The sequence below is a fragment of the Crocodylus porosus genome, unplaced genomic scaffold, assembly GCF_001723895.1.
Source record: "Crocodylus porosus isolate Cpor-Errol unplaced genomic scaffold, CroPor_comp1, whole genome shotgun sequence".
Taxonomy (NCBI): domain Eukaryota; kingdom Metazoa; phylum Chordata; order Crocodylia; family Crocodylidae; genus Crocodylus; species Crocodylus porosus.
The window spans coordinates 19,534,571-19,562,382 of NW_017728913.1; the positions used below are offsets into that span (position 1 = coordinate 19,534,571).

General features: G+C 39.7%; 1 protein-coding gene across 2 annotated transcripts in view; it reads right to left on the reverse strand.

Moving 5' to 3' along the window:
* MARCH1 (membrane associated ring-CH-type finger 1) overlaps positions 1–27,812 on the reverse strand; it is a 434,512-nt gene that overhangs the window by 283,813 nt on the left and 122,887 nt on the right. For both annotated transcript variants that reach the window (XM_019534571.1, XM_019534573.1), the window contains exon 2: positions 13,765–13,843. The gene's annotated coding sequence lies outside the window, so the exon portion shown is untranslated. The remainder of the gene's footprint in view (positions 1–13,764; positions 13,844–27,812) is intronic.

Below are 27,812 nucleotides of genomic sequence, written 5' to 3' on the forward strand. Positions count from 1 at the left end.
CAATAGCAGCTCTTCATACATCAATGTTTGTTCACATCTAAAATCTCAGTGCTTGTCTGTCCAACTCAGGAGGAATATTGTCATCTTGTATGGTAGTCATGTGTTTAAATAGCCAAGGACTTCTTGTAACTGCATCCTTGGGCTTCTTCTTACCTTCCCTATATCATTTTCACACCACAACACTCCATCTGCAACTTCCCCCTGCCTTTAGGTACAGATCTGGTTTAAGACAACCCCCAGCTTCACTTCCTCTATCCCATGCTGCCTTGGCTGAATTTTTTTATACCAACTATTGCTAAACAGCTGGGGAAGTAAACCCTTATGGGCTACTGCAGTGTGTTCAGTTGTAATGCTTTCTGCTGATTCCCATGAACATACAAGGTAGGTTTTCAACTGGAGACCCTGTGTAGATTAAGATCAAAATTAACTAATCAGGCAAAAAAGTCAAAAACACATAAAACAGGCCTAACACTTAACTAATATACTGAGACCAGGGAATATAGTTAACAATTCTTGCATTTCTACAAGAACTTTAAGGATTCAAAAGACTAGTTTGCTTTTTTTGTGGGGATGGGGGATCTTCCCAAGACAAATATTTTACACAGTTCTAGATGGAAGGTTTCATTGTTTTGGTAGAGATGAGGTTGGAATCAAGGTTTGACATCTTTTATTGGTAGTCTTTTAAAAACAAAATGCTGAAATAAACCTCAGGATGCACAATATTTTGCCCAATGGTTTCACATGGGATCCTGTAAATGTTTTTATAAAAAGTGCTTTTGCTTTTTTTCCTAATACCATAAGCAAATTCCTCATTATAAACTAGTCCACAGCTGTCTTGCAAGCAGAGGAGGGGAAAAAAAAGAATTATTGCAAAGGTCTTTCCTTACTTACAATATAGATTTTTATAAAGGATATAACGGAGAATATAAATTGATATATCTGAACTGATGACATTAAAAAATGCAACATCTATCCCCGGTGTTCTTGAGGATAATTTACTTCATTGAGGCATAATTTCATGCTTTGTTAAAATGAGAGAGAACTATGACCTGCTGAAGGTGAAATAAGGGGATAGACTCCACTGAAGAAAGATAAACTTCTATGTTCTTTAAGGCTGTGATAACAGTTTGCCTCTATGAATGGTAAGGGCAGAGACAGAGGAAATATCTCTTGCATGTTAAAAGCTGTGTTTATGCTTTAGAGAAAAAGCACTGAAATATCACGTTTGCAGTGGACATCACCTATGTCTCCATTATCTCCAAGCATTTTAGTGAGCATTTCCATTCCACAGGATGTATGGACAGCTTGGGAATTTCAAAAACTTCTTAATCAGGAATGGAGCAGTAGAGGTAATCATGCTCTGTACACGTGGCAAACCAAAGCTGACAGTGTCAGAAAAATAGACATCTTGTCTCATCATCTTAGCTCAAGAAAAGGGAAGTGGGTAGTTTTGTTTTTGTTTTGTTTTTTTTAAGATGAATAGATCAAGAGAATGACTGCAGCTACCAAACAGGGAAGAGAAAGGGTACAATAATGAAGGAATGAGCATTACAATAGCATTTACTGATAGTTTTGCAGGTGTTATATAGTTTCTAAGATTACCCGGTAAAATAAAAGAGGATTTCTTACTTTGTGTTTTCAATATTGTCTTGTCTTGCAGTGGGTTTTTTTTTGTTTGCTTAAGGCTGGTACATAATGGAGGCATTCTCTGTGCTCACTCTTCCCACACTTGTTGAATACCACAGGGAAATTGCTGAGAGTGGCAGAGAAGGACAGTACGGAGTAACAGCCAGCAGAATGTATATTTAATTGTCTATATAAAATGAGATGCTTAATAGAATAACTGATAGCAACAACGGGTCATTATTTTCTCTGGACTAGCCACTAGATGGGGATGAGACACATTTTCTCTGTGTTTCACCAGTATTTTCTGATAGAAGATACTATGGTAACAAAACTTTATTAGTTACATCTAAATATGGCAGGTGAGGTAAAAAGTGGGGGTAATCCAAGAAGCCAGAGTGAGGGCAGGAGTTGAGTGGCCACCAGGGGCATCACATCCACACCCAGGGGTCTGTTCATATCAAAGGGTGAGTATTGAAGTGTACCCAAAGGGAGAACACAAAAGGCACATCTTTGATACCAACCATTCCCAACCCATTTCACTAATCCAGAAAAACCTTCAGAAATTTAAAGTAGAAAATACAGTGCTTTGGCGATGTGTAGTGGGTCCACACAGGAGCATGTACACCCCCTGAAATCAGCTGTGCACTCCCTGGAAGCATCAGCTGCAAAACCAGAAGTGCCGCCAGAAGTGCACTTCCAGTTTTGCCACTGGCTTGGCGATCGGATGCTTGGGGACCCCCCACCGTCAGTGATCTTGTGGCCCCCCAGACTGGGGAGGCACCAGTCGCCCACTATACAATGCATTTATTTTCTCTAAATTCAGAATAGATGATCTATTTCACCTGAATATTTCAGAAAATGTCAGCTTGAGGCATATACCCAGCACGTTTCAACCCAAACTTATTCCAAATAAATTCATGATTTTATAACACGAAGTGCTAGGCAAGTTCTGTAAGGGCCTTGTTACACCTTGCTCTGTGAGCTGCACAAATGTTAATCGGTGTTAATGCTAGCTTGGAGTTCGGAGCAGTCAGATCCTTAGCCTAGAAACCTCTGACTGTCCCCTACCTGCATAGCTGTTACTTGCCATTAGAGCAGGGGTCAGCAACGTTTTTGGACAGAGTGCCAAAAACACCCACAGTCTTGACCTGTAAGATGTTGGCGTACCACAAGTAGATGGTGGGGGAGCCATCTACTTGTGTAGCCCTGGCCCCTTCTCTGCCATCCGCCCTGAAGTGCATGTGCCAACCAAAGTGCCTTTGCATGTCACTCTCTGGCACCTCTTTGTTGCCTACCCCTGCACTAGAGGCCTGGTGAGCAGGGGCAGGACTAAGAGCTCAAGCTCTAAGTTGCCACTAGAAGGCTGAGCCAGGACAGGCTGCTCTATGGGGGTGAGAAATCAGGAAATACTGGAGGACTTCAATTTGGGTGGCACATCCGTGGGGAGTGGTCACGCCTTAATGGAACAGAAGAGCTTGGTAGTACAGATCAGAGATAACCTGCTCTGGACTGGTTTAACTGTGAGCTGCATAATAAGTGCTTAAAATCACTTCAAGGTGTTAACGTGAGGAGAATCCAGGAGTTAAGAGCTCCAGAAGCTACCCAAAAATACCATGTAACAAGGCCCAAAATTACACTACCAACCCTGCACCACTGGCAGTGCACTAATAATGACACATTGCTCTAATAATTCCTTCCTCTGAATACAGCTCCTCAGTTATACAGCTGCAGTCTGTATGAACTGAATATTCTTGCATAACAATGCTTTACATTTTACAATATATTAGCATCAAAGGTATCAGAGGACCCTGAAAATGAACACCTAGATCTCTAGGAATCAGTACTTCGTCTCTGTGAATAAACTAATTGTTTCAGTGGGAGATCAAAGTTCTCTCTCAACACATTTGATACATAACATAGTAAATAATAGTGCTTCGATGCTTGCTCCACACATCCTACTTATTGTATGTTAATAACATTAAGTGAAGTTGTTAAACTATAAAGCGAATAAGTAAAATATATGCAAAGGATAGGTAAATTAAGATGGCAGACACATAAGTGAGAGGTGACCAAGCCAATTGTGGGGAAAAAGACAGCAAAGCTCAATTGTCTTATTAATTCTTCCATTAACATAAATGGGCACAAATTCCCTCTGCAGGAAAAATATAATAAATTTTAAAATGAGCATAACCAATTACCAGCTTGAACTAAAATGCTTGATAACTTAGTGAAATGACTCAATTTGGGTAACAAAAACAATGGCAAGTAGTTCTATTAATACTGAATTATGCATTTGGGACACTCATCAAATACACCATAGCAAAATAACTCAGTGCTGAACTTTGGGAAACACATACGATACATCAACTCAGCATCTAAAATGAACATGGCACTCTGACAAACACCCAAAAAGAAGAAACAAACACCATCACCCATCTTTCTTTTAAATTAAAATCATTAGAATGATTTTTCAAGCAAATTTTTGGAAATGTATACCTTGCTGCCTAATTCTACTACTGTAACCAATAACAGAATTTTGTCACCTTTTATAGGCCTCCCTTTTGATATCAAGAACAGCCCTGAATCAGAAATGTGCACTGACCTACAAAATAACCCAGATGGCACTGTCTCTCAGAAACATGTAGCCAAGTCATAATGCTTCTCTTTTTCCTCAACGTTGAAAAATTAACTGCCATTCTAATATAGTAGGAAGTTTCTATCCTTTAATATAAAGAGAAATATGGAAGAGCTTAGAAAATTCGAATAATAACGTGTTATCACCCTGTACTGGCTCAACTATTTTGAGCCTTGAGGAAGCGCTCCATCTCACCTGTCACTGACAGGGTGGGAGTGAACAACTTATACCTAATGGGTCATACCTATTTACATATGACCCTACAACCAAAATGGGGGTGTTTCATAGAAGGCTGTAAAGGAGTAGAAGGATTCTTGCTCTCATTTTGCAGGTACAAAGCGCTACTCCAAATCACTCCCCAAATGAACATGTTATTTCATTTTTGTGTTGGATATATCTGTGGAATCCCACTGATCTCAGTCTAACCCCTCACTCCTCCACATCTGGTGGACCCTCCTGGCCCATACATGCCCTCAGGGGACCCACTGCATTATGGGCTATTCACAGCCTCCAACCTTCCCTACAGTGACACCATAGATGTTACCAATCTTTCATATCAGCTCCAAATCTCTCTGATGATTCAGGCATTTATGCCCTTATTAGTCTCTGTCTCTCTTGGGCTATGAGCTCCTGGCCCCAGTCTGTGCCCTTCTTGGGCTGTGGGTTCACTGGCCCTAGCTCTTGCCCCTCCAGGGCCGCAGGTGCTCAACCCTAATTCTGCCTCTCTCAGGCACTTGGCCCTGTCTCTATCTTATTATCGCATTCTCCAACTAGGCGTCTTGCCTGGATGCTTGCCCTTCGAGGCTATGCTGCAGCTTGCACCCTGTCCTGGCATTGATCCCTGATACACTGGGAACTCCTATCTTCCTCTCTTATTCCCATCTGGTCCAGTCTCTGCCCCTCTTGGGCTACTGGCTCTAAGCCCCAGGGTCTCCCTTCTAGGGCACCTTGCCCACTTGGGCTGTGAACCCCTGGTCCTGGATCTCATCTTGCCCTGGGCCCTATCTCCACTGTGTTCTGTGCCCTGGCTACACCCTGCCCTGGTCTCTCCACCCTGCTCAGGCCTGCTGACCCTGTCCGACTTCAGCCCAGGTTAGGCGTCAGCCTTGCTGTCAACCATCAGCCTGTTTAACCCAAGCTCTCAGCCACCAGGCTTGAGGCCCCATTCCCTGCAAAGCTCACACTGAACATGCATCCCTCAGGCACTACTAGAACCTCCTCTCACACCTAACAATGCCAACCCAAACATGACATAAGCTCAATGGGTGACAACTTAAGCTAAGCGCACTAGGGAAACAAAATACACGCTTCTATTGCATGTCAGCATTCAAAGGTCTGTCAGATAGCATAAAGCTACACTGTTTGTTAAAATATTGTCAAAAGTGTTAACTACACATGGGCTAGAAAAGAAAAAGGAGGGGAGTTATAAAACAGAAATGTTACCACAAGAAGTCTTAGTTAAACAGAGACCAAAACACAGAGAAAATGTCCAAAGACATTATGCACCCTGATATTCTAAAGTTAATAAAAAACATTCATAAAATATATCAGATGCAGAAAGGTAGTGAGAGAATCAGAGGGACCAGGGTGTAAAGGGTGAATTCAGGGACGTGAGGGCCATAGCAGAGAAGCTAAATTAGTTCTTTGCATTGGTTTTTTGTTGTTGTTGCAGAAGATATTAGGGGAATTCCCACACCAGATCAGTTCTTCCTAGCAGATAGGCCTGAAGAGTTGGAACATACTGAAGTGACAGTAGAAGAGATTTTCAAACAAATCAATAAATTAAACACTACTAAGTTTCCAAGACCAGATGGCATTCAACAAAAGAGTTCTGAAGGAACTCGGATGTGAAACTGAAGAACTGTTGGCAATACCATGCAACCTATTGTTAGAAATGTCCTTCTGTCCCAGAGGACTGGTGGATTGCCAACATGACAGCCACCTTCAGAAAAGGCTCCAGAGGTAAATCTGGGGAACTACAGACCAGTGAGTATCACTTCCGTTTCTGGTAAGTTGGTAGAATTTTTAACAAAGAATAAAATCAGGAGTCATATGGACAAATATGAGCTGCTAGGGAAGAGGCAGCATGGTTTTTGTAAAGGGAAATCCTGCTTCAATCTGCTGGAATTTTTTAAGGGTATTACAATACTTATGAACAGGAGGGTTCCTGCTGAAATAACACATTAAGATTTTCATAAATCTTTTGACTAGACTCCTCAACAAAGGCTCTAAAAAAACTAAGTTGCTCTGGGATCGAAGGAAAGGGTTTCTCACTGACTGAGATCTAGCTGGCTAAAAGATACAAAGTAAATAGTAGGGCTAAATTGTCACTTTTCAGGATGGAGAAAAGTCAACAGAGAGGTCCTGCTGGGTCCAGTTTTATTAAACATTTTCATTAGTGACCTGGAAAAGGAGGTACGCCGTGAAAATCCTTAAGTTTGCAGATGATACTAAATTATTCTAGGTAGTCAGTCCCAAGTTGATGGAAAGGAGGTACAGGAAGTTCTCACAAAGCTAAGGTGCAAAAAGTGGCAAATGAACTTTAGTGCTGACAAGTGCACAGTAATTCACATTATAAGAACGGGCCTCTCATACTTCTGAAGAAGCCAAAGGAAAAAGAGAAGTGTCAGCATGCGGCTATTAGAAGAAGGAAGGTCCCCAGAACTGAAGAGACTGAAGTCAGCAATGACCTTTTTTAAACACTCTGTGGTGGAACACCTGAGGGAAAGGAAGAGGAAAAGACATCAGCAGGCAAGCACCAGAGGATTCGGCAGTCTAGAGAGCAGGAAGTATAAGTCCCCATGGATGGGAGCTCTAGTGATGTTCTCATCAATCCTCCCTATGAAAAGCAAGGGCCATACAGAGACCATCATATCATGCAAGTAAATGTTAGCTGAGATGTTGGTGTTAACCCAAAGGCTTTCAGTTCATTGACAATGCACAGAAGTTCTTTCGAGGAGGACTGCTTTCAAGAGATGGAATCCATCTGACCAGAAAGGAAAAGAGCATCTTTGGGTGTTATCCAGAGCACTTAGTAAGGAAGGCTTTAAACTAAGTTCCATGGGGAGTGGTGAACAAAATCTTGCAGTCACAGAGCCAACAATCCAGAGGTGAAAGGACTGGAGGAAGATGTTCAACTCTGGGGTAGGACCAGAGAGCCACAGTACAGCAACAAGTGATGCAAAAGGGAAGCAAGTAGGTTGAAATGCAAACTACATCCAATGTATTTATATAAATGTGAGAAATATGGGGAATAAACAAGATGAGCTGGAAGTCATAGTCTGAAAAAGAAGTTATGCAATAATCTGATGGGTGTCACAGACATGGTAGGACAGGTCTGATGACTGGAATGTCAAAATTGAGAGCTACACCATTTCAGGATAGGATTGGGAGAAAAGGTGGTGGTGTTGCTTAGCATGCCAAACACACATACACTTGTTCTCTGTTTCAGATGGAAGAAGATTGCAGAGCAGAATGCATTTGGGTGAAGATAAAAGGTTACAGATACCATTATAATGGTAGACTTTATTACAGGCTAACAAGTCAGGAAGATGTGGATGAAGCACTCTTCAAGGAGGTGAAAAAATAAACAAAAGTTATAAGATGGTACTGATGGCAGACTTCAATTTTCCAGACATCTGCTGGAAAAGCAATACAGCCAAACATAAAATGTCAACCCAGTTCCTAACTTGTATGGTGGACAACTTCCTGTTCCAGAGGATACAATCAGGAGATCCTGGATCTTTGTCCTGGCCAATAGGGAAGAACTGGTGGAGGATATAAAGGTGATGGGAAATTTGGGAGGAAACAATCATGAGAGGATACAGTTCCAGATCCTGAGACAAGAAAAGCATAAGGTCAGCAGAACTAAAACACTACATTTCAAAAAGCTGAATTTCAACCAACTGAAGGTGTTAGGAAGCGTGGTGCCATGGGAAGGTAGACTGAAGGACATATGTACCCAGAAGGGTTGTGAGCTTCTAAAAAAGCCCAGCAAGAAGCTACTCCGACATAATAGAACTACAAGACAAATGGTAAGAGACCAAAGTAGCTGCACAAGGAGCTCTAAGATGCTTCAAATGCAAAAGCCAAGCATACAGGCAACAGAAAAATAGGCAGGTCATCAAGGAAGCATACCTAGCAAGAACCTGCAGAAACAAAATCAGGAAGGCATAGATAAAGAATAAACTGCATTTGGAGAGGGAGATTATAGACAACAAGGCGGCTAGGGGCAGACATTATATGTAAACCAGTTTAAGTGATGAGAAACTGGTTTAAACCTGTAACAGAACAGATGCTCAGTGCACATAAACCAGTTGAAAATGGCTGAAACCAGTTTGAGATAAACCTAGGTGAATGTAGTATCAGACTTAACTGATTTGGGTCAAACCAGTTTATGCAAAGTCTGCCCCAGACCCCTTCCTGGTTTAACTTAAACCAGAGTCCCCCAACACCCCAGATGCTTTGCAACCCTGGGCAGGGCTCTCTGCTGGAGCTCCAGCAGAGACTGCAAACACAGCAGCACCTGTCTGGCTTCTCCTTGCTCCATCCCCCCTCACCACTCCATGCTCAACAGCACGGACCACAGCCAGCATGCAGTATAGTAGCTAATGCTGAGAGGTGTCTGTGTAAGGCAGACAGGACAATGTCCATTTAGGGCTTGTTGAAGCTAATCAATAGGTAGCTGATAATGACCCTACCTTTCTTCCTTGGAAAAATCTGTTTAAGAAGAGCTTGAACTCATGAGAGAGGCTTTTGATTTTTTTGATGGGATGATAAATACTACCAACTCCCTGTTTAACTAAATGCTTTGTTAACTCCCCGCTGGCCAGAAGCAGTGAGGGGAGGAGAAACCGCTCCCGAATCACAGCGTCCTGCCAAAGCCTGGCCATGCCCCCGCTTCAGCTCAGCACTACAGAAGGGATGGGAAGGCTGGTCTAGCATTCCCTGGCTTCTAGCCTGAGCTACCACAGGCATGTACCTGTATTTCTTCAGTCCAAAGGGGATGTCTATGTGGTTACAAACTGGTTCAGGCCAGCCAGTTTAGACTAACCTGCAAAGACTGAATAAATTCAGGCACAGGCTTTTTGAATGTCTGTCCCTAGCCAAAAAGTTTAGATAAGAATGTTGGGCAGAAAAGAAAGACCAAGGAAGCTGTGGCTCCAGTGTTAAGCAGCCATGGTGAATCCTTACCAGAAGAGGCAAAGAGAGCAAAGCTACTCAACATCTAGTTTGCTTCAGCCTTCACAAACCATTAAGCTGCAGACACACAGTTTACAAACATTATCTGGATAAGGAAAGGGATAAGCTCAGGGATAAAATAACAAAATACGCAGTCAGAGAGCTTTTGATGGGTCTGAACAAAACCAAAATCAGCAAGGCACACTTTTCTAGTTTTCCTATTACAGGGTGCAGATTCAATAGTAGTAGTCATGCTTTAGAGAAACTATGATAGTCTACTTTGCATTGCAGGGCAGCCTCAAGCTCCTCAGATTTTAAATTCCCAGGCTCCAGGTAATGCACCAAGAAGGCTGTCCAGCAGCACAAATAGAGGTTCCCTGACATCTCAATGTATGAAGGACTCCCACACACTCAAGGAGCCTATCTACAGGGTTTTCCAGGGTCCTAAGCAGCCTGACCAGGAATATCAGCATTAGATTTCCTTAAGTTCCCAGGCTTCTGCGATTCCTTCTCATCACATCTGTACCTTTGCGATTTTGGAATTCTGCAGGTGTTTAGGCTCCTAGATACAGGGCATTTTCCATATTTAAAATTACTCTTGGTTTAGCAAAAAGTAATATTTTTAAATGTTCTTTTCGTGCAAAATTTTGCATATCTATTTTATTCAAAATCAAAGTAAAGCAAAAAAAAAGAAAAGAATGTATGACTTCTCAATGGCTCTAAAGATTGTGCAATGAAAATGTGGGTTTTTGCTGCATTCCCAAAACACGTACATGTATTTAATTTCTCCACAGAGTTACTCAACTCATCTTGCATATCTGTGCTTGAGAAGTATACCTGTTATGTAGTTGTGACATGGTAGCAACTGAAATTCTAAACACATTAAGCTAGATTTTAAACCAACACATGGGAAGAGACAACTGTGAAATGCTCCCTGCTAAACACATGAGGAACGGTGGCAAAAAGGAAGTACTATCTTCCACTTTACTTACAGTCAAACCCTGGACTACACCAGGCCTTGCTCTTCCCACTGTGGCTAGTCATAATGTAATGTAAAAGAAACCTTATTCCTCATTCTCACTCACACACCATACAAAGGAGTGTGGCCTGTGACATTATCCAATAGTTCAGCTGAAATTCTGCCTTCATACTACTCGACAGTTACAGAACTAGTAATACTGCCTCATGCTTGGGTGATCTAAAACTACAGTAGGCAAAAACACTTGGAGAAAAACCTGCACTGCTTGAGGGATAAGATCTTGTCCATTTTTAAGTCCCGTCAATGGATGGCTTACAAACATATGGTCTACAATTTTTTTTTAATTACTTTCTCTTCTTTAAGATTGTATTGCACATTTTATGCCACCATTTCCTATTACAATCAAGCACCAATATATTTATAAAATTATATGAGGTACAGACTTAACTGACAGGTATTTGGGAAATGGAATCCTTTGTTGCTATGTGCAACTCTGAAATATTTTATGTTTTCAGGGAATTTTCCTTTTATTTCATAGGGGAAAATGTGTTGCCAAACTCCAGCTCAGCAAAATATGCCACACATTTTCTGTTCTTTTGCTCTCAAACATGATCCTACTATTAAAATTGACACTAAATGAGACAGACTGCCAGTACTTCCAGATATTATAACTGCTTGGCCTGCCTATTTGTTGTCTGCCATTTAAGTATTGTGAAGCTGTCCATGTAAAATACAGATCCTGGTTTCTTTGCATCATGCCATAGATTTTTATGACAGTGTCACTTAATTTATCCTTGTCAACTCTGTATTTTTATTCTAATCAATAAATACGTAATCATTTTTCCTCAGTTTGCTGCTGTCAGTGAAGAAGTACAACTATACTAAAAGAGAACATGAGAGAATTGGAATAAGCAAGCTGATGCCAATCTCAAAACCTAAATTCTGTTTTCTTTTTCCTACTAGCATGATGCTGGAGCTGTACCCACTACCCCATTTGTACTACATAATTAAACTTACCCCGCAAAAGAACCCTCAGAAATTTAAATAACGAGCAGCTTTCCCTCGCCCAGAACACCTCGTGTATCAGTGTCCCTGCACTTCAAAATGGCAGCAGGGGAGCTTTATCTAAAGCTTGTCAAATGAGCTTTAGGTTAGAGTGCCCCCACCACCATTTTGAAGTGCAAAGACACTGAAACATCAGACATGGAGACTGGCTGGAGCATGGTAATTACCATGCTCCAGCAGGCTTAATTAATCAAGTCTGCTCTGCTGCATTGTAATTAAAGCACCCAGAGCATAATTACAATGCGTCAAAGCAGACTCAATTAATCAAGCTTTAACTGGCCCCTGCCACCATTTTAAAGTGTGGGGACACTGATATATGAGATATTCCAGGCGCTTTAATTAAAGCGGCTCTTGGAGTTGCTTTAATTAAAATGCCCTCCCCCGCGACCCCCAGAGCATTTTGAAAAACACCCATATATATTAATTATGAAGGCTGGTCTGTTTCCCAAGTCAAGCTTTTGTAGAGGTTCATAAAAATTTGTTCGTACTTTTTCAAAACATTTTCTTGAAAAGCATTTAATGTTTTCATCTAAGCAGTGTGGAACTACCTCCATGAACACCTTTTTTCTTTATATTGTTTGCACACTATTGATGAGATTTCCAGGACGTTGAAGAGGCAAGTAGTACAACCAGGTTCAAAGAGGGATTAGACAGATTCATGAATGATGGCTCTAGTTGTCATTATTAAGCAACAGAGTCAGAAATGTTTCCTCTGGCATCTCTAAACCAGTGATGGTGGATGCCAAGGAGGGTAATGGATAGGGGATGGATCACTCTTGATGTACTCAGTAAAGTGCCCTCCTTTTGATGCCTCCACTTCTGCCACTATTGAAGACAAGTATGCTGGGTTGCATAGGCCATTGGGTAGGTATTGCACTTCTCATGTGCCAGTGAGTTGTCCCATGGTACATACACTAGGTCTTGAATAAATCTTAGCACTTTCTGGAGGCACTCTCCCCTTTGGCTGTGCCAACATCTTAGTTAAAAATCTGGAGTGTAATTACAGTGCACTGGAGCAGACTCAATTAATTAAGTCTGCTGGAGCACAGTAATTACTGCACTCCAGCCAGCCTACATACCTTGTGTATCAATGTGTAATTATGGTGCATCAGACCAGCTTCCCGGCTCGTGTACAGGCACCCTGTAGTTCGATTTGAGAGACAGACCAGCCTTCAAAGTTTAGTGTACAAAGTTATTTTTCTAAAATAAACTATCCACAGTTTATCAGATGCATACAGGAATGTCCTCTAATTGTGAAATAATGTTTATTGTTTTATTGTCATGAAAGCCACCCTGTGTTCAGACTTTTTAAAAGTATTATTTAAGAAATAAGTCTAGTTAGCAAATCAGTGGCCTAAAACAGACAGGTCCTTTTCTCCAAAGTATGATTTTAACAAAGCTTGATCATACAAGTCCTGGCTGATTAATGGTATTAATGTCAGGCCATATAACCAAAATCTCCATATCCAGTGTTTTATGGTGAAATTTTAGACTGGGTTAAAATAATCTGGGTTCTGTTCTCAGCTCTGCCACTTCCTGTGTGACCATGGACAAATCAGTTACTCCCTCTGCACCTGTCTTCCCTTACAATAAAGTGGAACTAGCTAATCTTTCTCTCAAAGCCATTCTTGTCTTTCAGATACTTAGCTATTTCAGAGACTACAGCAATAACTAACTATATAAAACAGACCTTGATGGAAAATTCAGGTCCAAACCATTTTGATTCAGTGCTTGTTTTGTGTTTTATCTGAAAAGAACTGGTGTCACTCCAGTTGAAATCAAGTTAACTCAAACAGCTTGACTGCAACAGGACATTATTTGGCTATCACAGGAGAGATGGCCAAGACAGAACAGGACTAAAGGAGTTTATGTAGACTGTCTCAGCTATAAAATACTTTTGTTTAGGGGCACAAAACATGCTCTCTCACAAGTAGTCTCTTTCATAAGCTCCAAACTCACTTTTAGATAGAATATTCACTAGATAATGAACTAGTTACTATAGCTTAACATATATTTCAAGGAAAACAAAAGTATGTCATTATGTAACATACAGAGTACTGGTGGATAAAACTTACTCTTTATTTGGTATAGAGCCTTAACAGAGCAGAATAAAATAACTGTTTACTCTCCACTATAACTCAGCATTTTGAGAATAAATAGCAAGAGAAAATAATGTAGCAAAGTTTCCCCTACATACATACACCTTCCAGAGGTTCTTAAGTACCCTCTATCTTTGATAATATATTATTCCATTAATTTATGACAGAAAGGAACTTACAAGTAAAGGAATCTCTTGGCAAATAACTACTTTGACAGAGATCTGTGGGTCTCTTCAAGGTTCTTCCCAGGTACATTTCCTGAAAAAAATAGAAATAGAGTAATGATTAAACAATTATGCAAAAGAGTCTGCACACATGAAGCTCATATCAAGTATTTGTATATTGCCCTAGACAGCATGTTTTAGATGTTAAATCCTATCTTTTAAGTATTACTTCATGCTGGAGATGATGCCAACTTTCGACTGGGGGAATATATTTACATATGGCCTGAACATTTTCCAGCCTGAAAGGGTGTCTAGATTCTCTTCCCTTCTCTTGTCCTCTTGGTGCAGTTAGGAAAATAATCCAAAATAAACTCTTGAAATCATGCGGGCAAGGGAATTTAACTGTAACTGATACTGAGAAAATGGAAAACTGTGACTTCATTACTTGCCCTCCTTCATTACACATAATTAAAGTCTTAAGAACAAGCAAGGTAAATGCAATAAAAAGGCAGGTATCAGTAATAAGAGCTATGTTGTAGGGCTATTGTAGCCATGTCGGTGCAGGAAATAACTTAGAAGCAATTATCATTTAGCAATATCTTTTATTGGACTAACTACATAGTAGAAAGAGACATTAGACAAGTTTTCGAGCACAGAATGCCCTCTCAGGTCTAGGAAAGAAACACATACAGCCTAAGCTAAATATCATATGACTATTTTCATTTAAGCAAAGGTAGTTGTTTTACCTGGTATTCAGCTTGGGCTGTGTACTGATGTTCAAATGACTCAGGAGAATTCTCCTGGGTTTGTTTTCCCAGTAGAAAAATGTACCCAGAGAACTCTATACATATGTTAGAAGAGCTGAGTCGCTGAGGAACAGAGACCCTGCAATGCTGACACTACCAAGCCGGGGGGCCCCATGCACACCTCTGTATGCTCTGTAGGCTCCGCTGTCTGTAAATGGATAGTGCATAGGACAGCCCTGATTAGCTGACCCAGACTACTAAAAGTCATGTGCAGCCCGAGACCACAGTGTGGAGACAGTGAAGGGGCTGCGCTTTCCAGCCTTGAAGCACTCCAGGGACATTTTCTGCTTCTGTTTGGCAGGAGCAATTGAGTCCAGCCCGAGAGACACACCATCTCCCTTGACACATGGTGGGGAAGTAAGAGCAAGTCACACTGGGATGCCAGAGGACTATGCTGTGTCTTCTCTCCAGAAGCCCACTGGATCAAGGAATGGGAATCATGGGAAGTCACACACAAGTTCCTTGTAACAAATCCCACTCATCAACCTGCTGGCTATCACATTAATAGTGAACAATCACAGTGATAGTGGTCCCTGCTAAACAGATTTAGGACAGGCCAAGGCCCCTGTGCAGCCAACCTTTGCTGCTGGGGCCTCATGCTAATCCTTTGTGCACTTGTACACATACAAACAGTGCCACACATCACCAATGAGTGTCCCCTCTACATATTAAGAGGGTAGATTAATAACTATGAACTCAGTTAACGAGGAGGCCATTGCTTGGCTTGGCAGATTTGCATTCGCTAAATAAATAAATCTCAGAAGGGTAAATCTACAGACATTTGAGGCTACTCCAACACCCTGTAATTACAACACATCAGAGCAGACTCAATTACCCATGTAACAGTATCTGTGCTGAAAAACTGTGGCAGACTACTAAATTCAAACTCATTCAATGAGCTTTAGTTAGACTGCCCCCCCCACCACCATGTTTCAGTGCAGGGATACCGATACAGGTGACGCAACAGGCACTTAATCAGAGCAGCTCTCGGAGCCACTCTAATTAAAGTATCCCCTCCTCCCCCCCACCACGTCCCAGAGCACATGTATAAAAGCCCTTGGTCTTTCCCATGGAATTCTCCCAGAATCCATTTAACCCCGGTTGTTCCTGGGATTATTTTCTCCTGGAAATAAATTTCTGAATGTCTATATAGTTGCAGTTTCTATTGGGAGAGTAGTGACTCACCCAGTAGAAACTAAACATCTGTATATGGCCTTAGACTGCATCTCCTTGTCTAGACCTAAGGAAAAAGCATGTTATATCTCAAAGCTCATCTAACAACATCTCTCCCAACTACACAGTTGTTCCAATAAAAGGTATTACCAAACAAATCAATAAAAATAGTATTACTAGTACTAGAAAAGCAAATTATCTACTTTCACTGTGTGAGACAAAATATTCATAGATACTTAATATACTGAATATGTGGTCTGATTTTCAGCACTTGAAGAATAAAGAATAACTACATGAAGTAAGAGCAAAATATGCTAGTTTAGTGTCAGAGGACTCCCACGTGGATGAGATAAGATGCTTAAAATCCAATTACGAAAGGAGAACTGAAGTGTTCTGAAATATCAAAAGTCTGACCAATGATCTAATTACTACAAAGCAACTTCCTGTTTACTGGGTTAGCTAACAAACTCTGTATGCAATCTCTTGAAAATGTATTTTAAGCCCCACTGCATAACGCATTGATTAAAACTGCATTCATACATAAAGGGAAAAAATAGAGACTGAAAGGAAAATTTAAATAAGTCAAAATGTATATAGTTATATACATAAGGTTTTTTGGGGGGGGGGTTATAGTTCAGTACCAAAAATTTTACATAAAAAACAATATAAATGGTAATGTAGCAATCAAGACTGTAGAAGACATTCAGAAAGGAATAGGGGAAAAGTTGTGGATTTTAAAGTGTTTTGTGAAACTGGTACATTCTAAAAATATATGAAAGACATTTAAATTAATCATCTCTGCGATTCTTTTTATGTCCATTTATTTTAGGAAAATCGTTATCAATCTACCTCATTGCAGTAGTCTAATAAGGGCATAAGAGTTCACATGTGAAAGAGAATTCATTAATTCATAACACAAAATCTTAGGATCATAGGGAAGGGACCTCAAAAGAGTCATAGATTCATATATTGTTAGGTGCTGGATGGGACCTTGCAGATCATCAGGTCCAGCCTCCCCCACTCCAAGCAGAAAGAAAACTGGAGTTAGGTGACCCCAGCAAGGTGAATGTCCAGAGTTCTCTTTAAAACCTCCATGGTAGGAGGTTTGCACCACCTCTGGAGGGAGTTTATTTCACAGTCCGGACACCCTGACTGTGAAGGAGTTTTTCTTGGTATTAACCTGAAGCGGCCTTCCAGGAGTTTGTATCCATTGGTCCTTCTCTTCCCTGGGGGTGCTTTAGTGAACAATTGCTCACTGAGCTCCTAATGCACTGCTCTAATATAGCGGTAAGCTGCTATCAAGTCCCCTCTCAACCTTCTGTTCTTTAAGCTAAAGAGGCCAAGGTCCCTCAGCCTTTTCTTGTATGGCTTGCCTTGCAAGTCCCTGATCATGCAGGTGGCTTTTCTGGACCCTCTCAAGTTTTTCCACGTCCTTATTGAAGTGCAGCACCCAGAACTGGACACAGTACTCCAACAGCAGTCTCACCAGTGCTGAGTACAGCAGGAGTATTACTTTCTTAGTTTTACATGAGACGCATTGGTTGATGCATGCTGGCATGTAACTTGCCCTGCTGACCACCGCCTGGCACTGCAGCTCATATTCATGCGACGGTCAATCATTACCCCTAGGTCCCTTTCGGCCATGGTGCAAGTCAAGCTGTCATTACTGAGCTTGTATGTATGTTAAGGATTGTTTGCCCCCAAATGGAGTACCTTACACTTGGAAGTGTTAAACTTCATCTGGTTCCGGTCTACCCAACTCTCGAGCCTGTCCAGATCTGCCTGTATCCACAACCTATCTTCTAATGTGACCACACTGCCCCATAACCTGGTGTCATCCAGGAACCTGGCCAACGAGCTTTTCACTCCCCCAGCCAAATCATTGATAAAGATGTTGAAAAGCACTGGTCCAAGCACGGACCCCTGAGGGACACTGCTGGCCACTTTGCACAGGGACTCAGATCCGTTCATGAGAACTCTCTGGGTCCTACTCTGTAGTCAAGGTAGGACCCAGAGAGTCTCATGAATGGATGCGTGTCTTCCTGGTGCAATTATCTAGTCCAGCCCCCTGCTCAAGGCAATCATCCCTGACTAAACCACCCTAGCCAACTATCTGTCTTACAAGCTCTTTAAAATTTCCAAGGACGGAGATTCCACAATTTCTATAGATAGCTAGTTCCAATGTCCTAACCACGATCCTCCTCCTTCTCTTTCTGAAAGATGGGCAGTATGTTTTCCCTTCTTCCATCAGCTGTGACCTCCCCTAACCTCCACAAGTTTTCAGAGAGGATAGTCAATGTCTCTGGTATTATCTTTGCCAAGTTCTTCAGTACCCTAGGCTATATCCCATCCTGCCCTGCGGATTTGCAAGCACGTAGCTTCTGTAAGTAATCCCTAACCTGTTCTTCTGCTACTATATGTTGTTTGTCTCCTTCCTTATTTTGTTGCCAAGTGCACTCAACATCTGACAGCTGCCCCTATTTGTGAAGACTTAAGTAAAAAAAGGCATTCAGTGCTTTAGCCTTCTCTGCATCATCTGTAACTAGATTGCTTTCTGCATTCTGCAAGGGACCTAAGGTTTCCTTGGTCTTCCTCTTGCTTTTGGTATAATTGTAGAGTGTTGCCCACTTTATTGCCCTTTATGTCTTTTGCACTTGCTTTCTATATTGTGCTTTGGCCTCCCAAGTTTACTCCCTGCATGTCTGTACAATATCCTTATATTATTTCCTAGTATTAAAGCCAAGTTCTCTGTTTATAAAATTCCCTTTTTAATTTCATCTCATTGAAGAGAATTCTGTCTAGCCAGGTTGGTATCCTAATGCACTTGCCATTCCTCCTTTGCTTAGGGTAGCTTGCTTCTGGGTCTTTAGAAAGGCTTTCTTACTCCTTTTCCCCTCAGACTTACCTCCTAAGGGATCCTGCCCACCAGTGCCCTGAGTTTGTTAAAGACTGCTTCTCTGAAGTTCAATGTTTTTATTTTGCTGCTCTCCTTCCTTTCTTTTCTTGGGATCTTTGAAACTATCATTTCATGCTCAGTCACTCAAGTTATTTTACCCCCTTGCATTCTCAACTAACTCCTCCCCATTTTCCCTGACTTGACCTCTCCACTAATTGTATCAGAAAGTTATCCCCAACACTACAGGAATTTTCTGGAGGGTTTGTTCATTGTTTCCCTTTCAGCATATGTCCCAGTAATTGAAGTCTCCCATAAGAACCAGGTCCTGTAATTTGGAAGGTTCCATCATTTGTTTAAAGAAGGCCTTGTCCACCTCCCCTTCCTATTTTGATGGCCTGTAGCAGATGCCTAGCATGATATCCTGGTTGCTGCTCTCCCCTCTAAACTTCTCCGAGAGGCTTTGAACAGGCCTAACTTCCATTTCACACTAAGCCTTAGAACATGTGTCCATCACTATTTTATATAAGGTATCATTTTTTTGCCCCTGACTATCTTTTTTGAACAAGCTATACCAATCTATGGCTATACTCTAGCCATGTGAACTATCCCACTGTGTCTCCATAATTCCAATTACATCATAATTCTCCGATGGTAGGACCTCCAATTCCTTCTGCTTGTTCCCTGTGCTTCTTGCATTAATATGTAAACACATCAGGTATCTAACGGAATGTCTTGTCTTCTTTTTGAGAACATTGCTAAGGGTTGTAGCTATTGCTTCTCCTTTACTCCTGACCAATTAAAACAAATAGTTGTTTTGCATGAATTTCAAAAGTACCAGGAATTCACTCATGGATTTTAATGCCAGAAGAAATTGTTCTGACCATCTGGTTTGTCTTTCTGCACAAGACACAGAATTTCACTCAGTACTTCCTCCCCATATACACCTTCAGTTCACCTTTTCCTTGATCCCTCCATCCTTTCTGTTTTACAGATTTCATAGACACTAGGGCTGGAAGGGACCCCGGAGTATCATCAAGTCCAACCCCCTGCCGCAGGGGCAGGAAGTCAGCAGGGATCATAGGATCCCAGCAAGATAAACATCCAAATGTCTCCTGAAGGTGTTCAAAGTGGCTGCTTGAACCACCTCTGACATCAGTCTATTCCAAACCTTGGGGGCTAGAACAGTAAAGAAGTTCTTCCTTATGTTCAGCCCAAAACGGTTATGGAGGAGTTTGTGACCGTTCAACCTTGCCATCCCTTGGGGCACTCTGGTGAACAAATGTTCCCCCAGATCCTGGTGAGCACCCCTGATAAACTTGTAGGTGGCCACCAGATCACCCCTGAACCTGTGCTTTTCCAGGCTGAAGAGTAATACATTTGTATTACTTTGTTGTGGAAAGTTATATAGTTTCGCAAGTCTCTTTGCTTGTGAGCTACATTTTCTTGAAAATCATACTTAATTTTGTATGTGTTCTAGAAATAATTACGTTCATCACAAGTTGATCATATAATCATCTTTCCTCAGTACACCAACACTATTGGACTAGACCCCCAGTTGATATAGCAAACATAGCTACATAGATTTCAGTGGGGTTATACAGATGTTACCAAATGAAAATATGCTTACTGAATTTACAGAAGCAATTCCTTGGAACAGGTCCATGAAAAATATTTAGTTCATTTATGCGAGATAATTCAGTGAGAACAGAAACACAGAGATCCAGGACAGAAACTCCCCTCATATACAAATTATAAGAAATTCCTTCAACAATAGAAATTATACATCTTCAAGTAAGCAGATTACATTTATATTTACCTCTGAAAAGAGCTTATGAGTTTACACTTAAGCATTCAAATATTCAAATACACATATGACTGCAAAGCAGATTTAAAATTCTTGGCCCAAATATTTATTCCTCTAGAGATAAAATTACAATATCAGTATATATTAACTAAAGTTATTGGTGTCAAAGAGGTCCCAAACTCTGATAAAGTGTATTAGATATAAACATACACATACATACAGATGTACCATCAGACAACTATGCGTTTTACGTGTACACACTCACCTATACACTGTCTTCATATTCATATTGCTAGATTTCTGTAAAAAAATCAGTTGGTTAAATTTCCATGAAGGAGGTTTTAATTTTCCAAGTGGTATGTTCTATTGAGCAAAAACCAATTTGTAAGGTTATAGAAGAGCTTGTAGCAACAGAGAACATATTGAACCAACAGGACCATAAAATTTGAAATTAAAAGCGTTTCCATGCCTTTCAGTAGAGGAATAAAATTTGAAGCTCTAAGAGTTATGCAAGAGATAGTTTACAGAAAGAGGAGATCAGGGTCACTGCTATTTTTCCATTTAACAGAAAAAGAAATTGGATGGACCTTAGGAAAAAAAAAAAAAATCACTGACTTGCTGAGAACCAAAGAATTAAGTGGAAATTTACCCAACTAAGCCAATGATACATGGCAGTTTGAACTCAGATTATTAAAGTAAAAATACTATTATAAAAAAATATTATTCAATTTAAAGGCAACCAAACAACTCTACAACTCTACAAGCAAAGTAAGTTTTACACTTGAAAATTAAGCTACAGACATTTCCATAAAGGAGCTCCTGGTGTAGCCAATGAATCATATATTGCTGTTGAATTACATAACTCCTATTCAATACCTGTATCCATGTTATTTAACTTTGGTCCATCTGCTCTGCAAATGTTCTGGTCTCCCATGGCAACATCAAATATCATGTAGCTCCCCATCTTCTGAAGAAGTGCTTTCGTCCTAACGGATCCATCTCTGAATTTCAAGCTGTCTTGTTTCTGTAGCATGTATGCATTTGGTATCATTTAAAATACAGCCTGGCATCAAAACAATGTATCCCATTAAGGGATCAGCAATAGCCTTCAGTATAGAAGACCTAATTGTCTTTTTTTTTTAAATATAGTTGACAAATTTTATTTTTCAGAAAGCATCATGAGAATTGCATGTGAATCCTGTAAAGCAGGATTAGTAGAGCTATAATATAAACAGTGCTATTCTGTTGGTATATTTGACTTGATTAAACAACTAAAGTAATCATTTTATATGTAGTAAAACACATTTTGCAAAAAGGATTGTATGCATTATACGATGAATTAAAAGAATATTGCAATTACTTCCTACTGAAACACAATTTAAACTGCATTTGACTCTCAGTTAATTATACAGTCTCATTCTCTACTTCATATTGCCATTCCTGCTTTTTGTTCTAAGTGCAAGAGAAACTTTACAATACATTTTTAATGCATGATAATGGTATAACGATAGGATTTGTTTTTAAAAACTGAGACAAACTGTGCCTCTGCAACCCCAGTGACTTCACTTTGTCTTAGCCAAACTCCAAAACTAACAAACAATTGTAAGTGTTCCAAATTCTTGAAGCTTAAGTTGAGAAATCTTGGCTCCAATTTTCAGAAACGGAGAAAGTGTATAGTATCCATTTTTAAGTCAATGGAAAGGACTAAGCATTTCTAAAAAGCAGTCAAGACTGGCTCACGAAGAGCAGCTGAAACTAAACCATTTCAAATCAAAGATTATACCTTTGAACATATGTCTTTTTGCATTAATGTTACACTTGCCAGGGTAATACTACAGCATTTTCAGTACGTACTACACGAAGTAAGAATTAGTGAAAAATTGTTCCAGTAAGTTCAAAATGCTGTGACACATTTTCAGATAAACCCAAGATCAGATGAGACCAAGGGTGGTGGGGGACTTGGTGGTAGTCAGCTGCATCTGTATTTTTCAATCCGCAGTGACATTTCAAGAAGTCTAATAGCCATTTTAAAAGTACACCACCTGTTTATGGAATCTCATGGCTTATACATCCCCTAGGAACAGTGTTCACACTAGTGCTCCTCCAACACCTCTTTTCTCACTTGCTGTTGAGAAAATGTATCTCCTCTATTCCCTGGAAATAGCCAGTTAAGGTGATCTAGTGGTTCCTGGCTCCTTAGTGGCCCAGGAGTAGTAAAAGGGTATAGGATTAAAGTAGAAGTTGTTGCCATATTGCCTCAAAATAAATATGAAATATAAGAAAACAGATGCATCACAGTGATTTGAAATCAGACAGGATCATAGGGAAGGAAGGAACTTCACAAGGTCATCTAGTCCAGCCCCCTTCTCCAGGCAGGATCAATCCTGACTAAATAATCCCCAACAAGCATCTGTCCAATCTGTTCTTGAAAATTTCCAAGTATGGAGATTCCATAGCTTCTCTAGGTAGCCTGTTTTAATACTTACAGGCTCATAGAAACTCTAACAAGGAATTCAATCTTAATATAGAAATTAAGCTAGTTTCTGACATATAACAATAGAAACATGTTCTTGAGTTGATAAGGACGTGTGTCTGTTACCTTGATAATACTGCTTGCTTTTTTCATTTTAAATTTACTCATAATGGCAAATGGACATTTTTAGTCAAATATTTCAGCCAATACAACATTAATAAGCATTATAAAAGCAAAAACTTTATTCATGTATCACCCTTATAACGTAAAAGCCCATATCATTAATGATAATGAATTACCCTGGCAACAGTCAAAGGGGACACTGTATTTTGTATTACAGATACTGTCGCTCAGTAGTTTTATCACTGTACTTATTTTAACAATTATGGATGACCTCATCTTAAGTAAAAAAAATAAATAAAAACTACTAATTGAATCAAAAGACTAGGATGTTACCAAAACATTTTTCAAACATCTTATTCCAAGAGCACAGATTTAAGCTGAAAATGGAATATAAATTCTTAAAAGATGAACAAGTTTTTTTTTGCTGTCTCCAAATTATAAACCTCTAAGTTATTAGAAGCCATTCAGGGGATGGCTAAGCAACCAGTATTGTATTCATTTATCCTTTTGTCCTTTTAAGCTTTCAGGCTGCTGTGTAGCCATAGTAACTCAGTCTTTTCACTCTGAAATCCATTAGCTGGTTTCAATCTGGATTCAATACTACCATAAAATCAAAGTCAAGGATTAAAAAGAGAGAGAAAGAGGTTTTTTTAAAATTGTAACAGAAAGATTCTTTGAAAAAAAAAAATTATTTAAAACTGATTTCTTGATTTATCTTCCTAATGGTCCTTCTGCAACAGCAACCAGAAGGTTAAAATGGCACAAAAAGGTAAATCAGGCCTAAATGTAAAAATATGGGGTTTTCATTAGCCAATGTGGAAAGCAGTTTTCAAAAATATGGTTTGTACTATACAAACCTCAACTATCAGGTGACTAGCACTTTTCCAAAGTGATACCGGAATCATGCTACACTAAGCTGCACTGAGGCCACCTTGTACTTTGTATGCCTTGCACTTGTACTTTAAATCAAACAAAAATTCTTTATATCTAGAACTGGTGCTGAATGGAGTCCTACCTAAGAGAACGCTTCATAACAGGAAAGCCAACTTTTGCACCCTCTTTCTCTATGCACCGATGTACTGTCAAGTGTTTCAGCCCTGAAAGAACGCATACTATAATGATTTCTATGTCATAACAACAAATATAGTTCAAGTATTCTAAAAAGGATGCAACAGGAACATCTTTCAGGGAAACAGGGAACTAAAGTCCAGGAGAGAGAAGACCTGTAGAACTTCAATAGCCAAGTCTTGGAGAACCTTCAGAATACAATTTATATAGTCTGTTGTTATTATTTCAAAAGTCAAATCTTAAGCAGGAGCTAAATTAGGATTGTATCTACTAAGCATGCATATTAACTCTAGTTAGAACTGCGTTGAAAGACCATTTTACTTACAGACTTGCATTAGAAAAAGAATATCATTTATATTTTGAGAATTCTAGTAAAGCCATTTATATGATGATGTATTAATCACAAATACATTTCTATACCATGCTAAGAAAGAACACATATTGGGCCAAACTAAAGAGGGTCTTAATCTATCCTATACATTTTTCATATATATTAATTTATTTCTAAAAGAAAAAAAATCAGAGCATTTAACTACCAGATTTACATGCACAAATCCTGCCTTTTGCAAATGCACAAAATTGTCCATGCACCACTTCCAATGGAAATTAAAAAGTCATTTTTGAAAATCCATCCTACAGAGTGTCAAAAGAAATATTAATTGCAAAATCTTTAGTAAAATGTAAAGCTATGTAATGATGGTAAGCAGACTTTTTTAAAATAACAAAACAACAAGACATTATCGTGTTTCAGTTAGTTTGCTTTACAATTTAGGATTCATGCCTAATGCTGGAATTATATTTAAAAAACCCATCACAGTCTTTGTTCAGAGTCTGTTTGATTGTTTTCCTCCCCTTAAATCCAGTTATGTTAGTTCTACATTCTTAAGGCTAGCTTAAAGGTGCCCTTATTTTGGTTACCATACTGAGGATGACAAATAATTTATTCACTTTTAGACATTATTTACAAGTAATCAAGTCATTTTACTTTAAGAATTTTTTTAATTGATTATATAATGGAAACAAAATAGAGTGGATTTCTTTTAAAGATTACACAAAATTATGGGACAAAGTAAACCCACTAGTGGGCAGGGAATGAATCGGGGCCAATCTGGACAGGTTGGAGAAACGGGCAGAACACGATAGGATGCGGGTCAATAAGGACAAATGCAAAGTGCTGTACCTAGGGAGAAGAAATCACCAACACACTTACAGGCTGAGGAATAACCCTCTCAGCAGCAGTGTAGTGGAAAGGGATCTCGGATTTATAGTTGAATCCAAGATGAACATGGGTAGTCAATGTGATGAAGTGATCAGTAAAGCCAACCACTCTTTCGTGCATTAGCAGGTGTATCACAGACAAGTCCAGGGAGGTGATACTTCCCCTCTATGCAGCACTGGTAAGGCCACAGCTACAGTACTGCATTCAGTTTTGGGCACCATACTTCGAGAGGGATGTGGATAACTGTGAGAGGGTCCAGAGGAGGGCCACTTGTATGGTTGGGGACCTGCAGGTAAGGCCCTATGAGGAGAGATTGAGGGACTTGGACCTCTTCAGCCTCCGCAAAAGAAGGCTGAGAGGTGATCTCGTGGCTGTCTACAAATTCAATGGGGGGACAGCAAGGGATAGGAGATGCTCTGTTCACCAGGGCACCCCTTGGAGTAACTAGAAATAAAGACCACAAACTGACAGACAGCAGAGTCAGGTTAGACATCAGGAAGAACTTCTTCACGGTAATCATTTCCAGAATCTAGAATTGGTTTCCAAGGATGGTGGTGCTCTCCCCTACCTTGGGGCTCTTTAAGAGGAGACTGGACAAGTACCTGGCCGGGGTCATCTGACCTCAACACTCTTTCCTGCCTAGGACAGGGGGTCGGACTCAGTAATCTGCTGAGGTCCCTTCCGACCCTAACATGTATGAATCTATGAAGGAAGTAATCCCTCTAGAGGTGTTAAAATAGTCACGTATAATTTGTAAAAGCACACACACATGTTCATATTCTAATACACCACAAATGTAGGGAAGAGTATAATTTATAAGAAAATTAACATAAAAATAGCTATCTCCCCAGGGATCCTATGTTCATTACTTTCCTTCCAAATAGTGAGCAGATGGTGAGATCAACCCACCATATCCCATTGTTTTCCAGACAACTAATGGGGTAATGTTATAGGAGTGTGCACTCCAAATGAAATTTGGACCAACATTTTTATAGGAACATATAGAAACTCTCTGCATTCTCTTTTGTATGCATATGCTAACCACAATCTGACTTTCATTTTGCAACACCTATGTAGAACTTATATTTAGGTCCTGGATACAAACACATGAATATTGTAAGTAGTAAGATGAAAGCCCATTGTGGGAGATCATTTCTCAACAAAATAATTCATTACCTAGAAATACTGAGCAATTTCATCTCAGTGATTTAATGAAGAATTGGAGCCTGAATTCTGATATGGGAAACAAATAAATCAGGGCACGTGACCTTGTTTTTTCACACATTTCTAATCATCACGTACTGTCCTCTGAGTTTATAACCCAGAATAAATTCTTTAACTATCATCAGTTTAAAAGGAATTGTTATGTTCTTTGGATCTGATGGCACATTCTTCAATCAGATAAAACTTTCACTGACTTCTCAGTCATAGAACAAAGTCATTTTCAGAATTAACCTGATTCTAGCTAATTTGATTTGATGCAATACATTCCTCCTCTAAGTATTATAAATGTTAAATATGATTTCAGATAGAATAATATCTACCATTGTAAGAAATTATTATTTTTATAAATTATATTATGTAAAGCTTGTATCTTCAGTGCAATTTGTTCCATTGATGATACAATGTTAGAACATCAAGCAACAACAAAAGGTTGTACCCCAAAGACAGCATGAATATGTTAGGTGACTTTTTCACCTCATGTGCCCCTTCAAGGTAAATTTGATAATAACATTTATAGTAGCATTAGGCATATGTGTAAAAATAAATCTGAACAAAAAGAAACTAACATACCAGCATTTTCTGTTGATATCGTTTCTTAAATTTAAGATGGTATTTAATATTTCAAAAAACAAATAATTGTAGGGAAAAAAACTACACTACTTTAAACGTGATTCAAAGACGATCCTCAAACTATATTGATTCTATATTGTTATAAAAGTTAAGATGGTGAAACCTCAGGCTACTGCTCTCTCTTCTGAAGCCCCTTTTAAAAAAACAACATAACACCTGATTTCCAGTAACAACTGTGTCTAGGACAGTGAGCATGCACACATCTTTATTTCATTTTAAAATAGTAAAAATAAAAATTTAAATTTGAGCAGGTCTCTTTTCTTTTAAAACAGACAAAAAAAGAGGTAATGGTGCCCCCACTTTTTAATTTTTTTAAAAATTTTTTGCAATGGCTCTAGAGCATTTTCCCAGAATATAAGTAACCTACATAAAATTAGGTGGGGATTGCCCAAGGGGATTCACACTCATGATTGATGTCTCCACAACTTGTCCTAACCACCAGCCTAGAGGCTGTATTGTGGCGGGATACTTCACCCCTACTGTGGTAGCTGTTCTTTTGGGCAAAGAATTCTAGATTTATTGGACCAGAGAGAGAAAACGGGAGAATTACTCAAGCTTTGTGGTTGGGGTACTCATTGCTGGGGTGGAGGGACTTGGGTCCTGTTCTCTGCTCCAATGACTGTTTCATGCAAATAAAATCCGTTGTA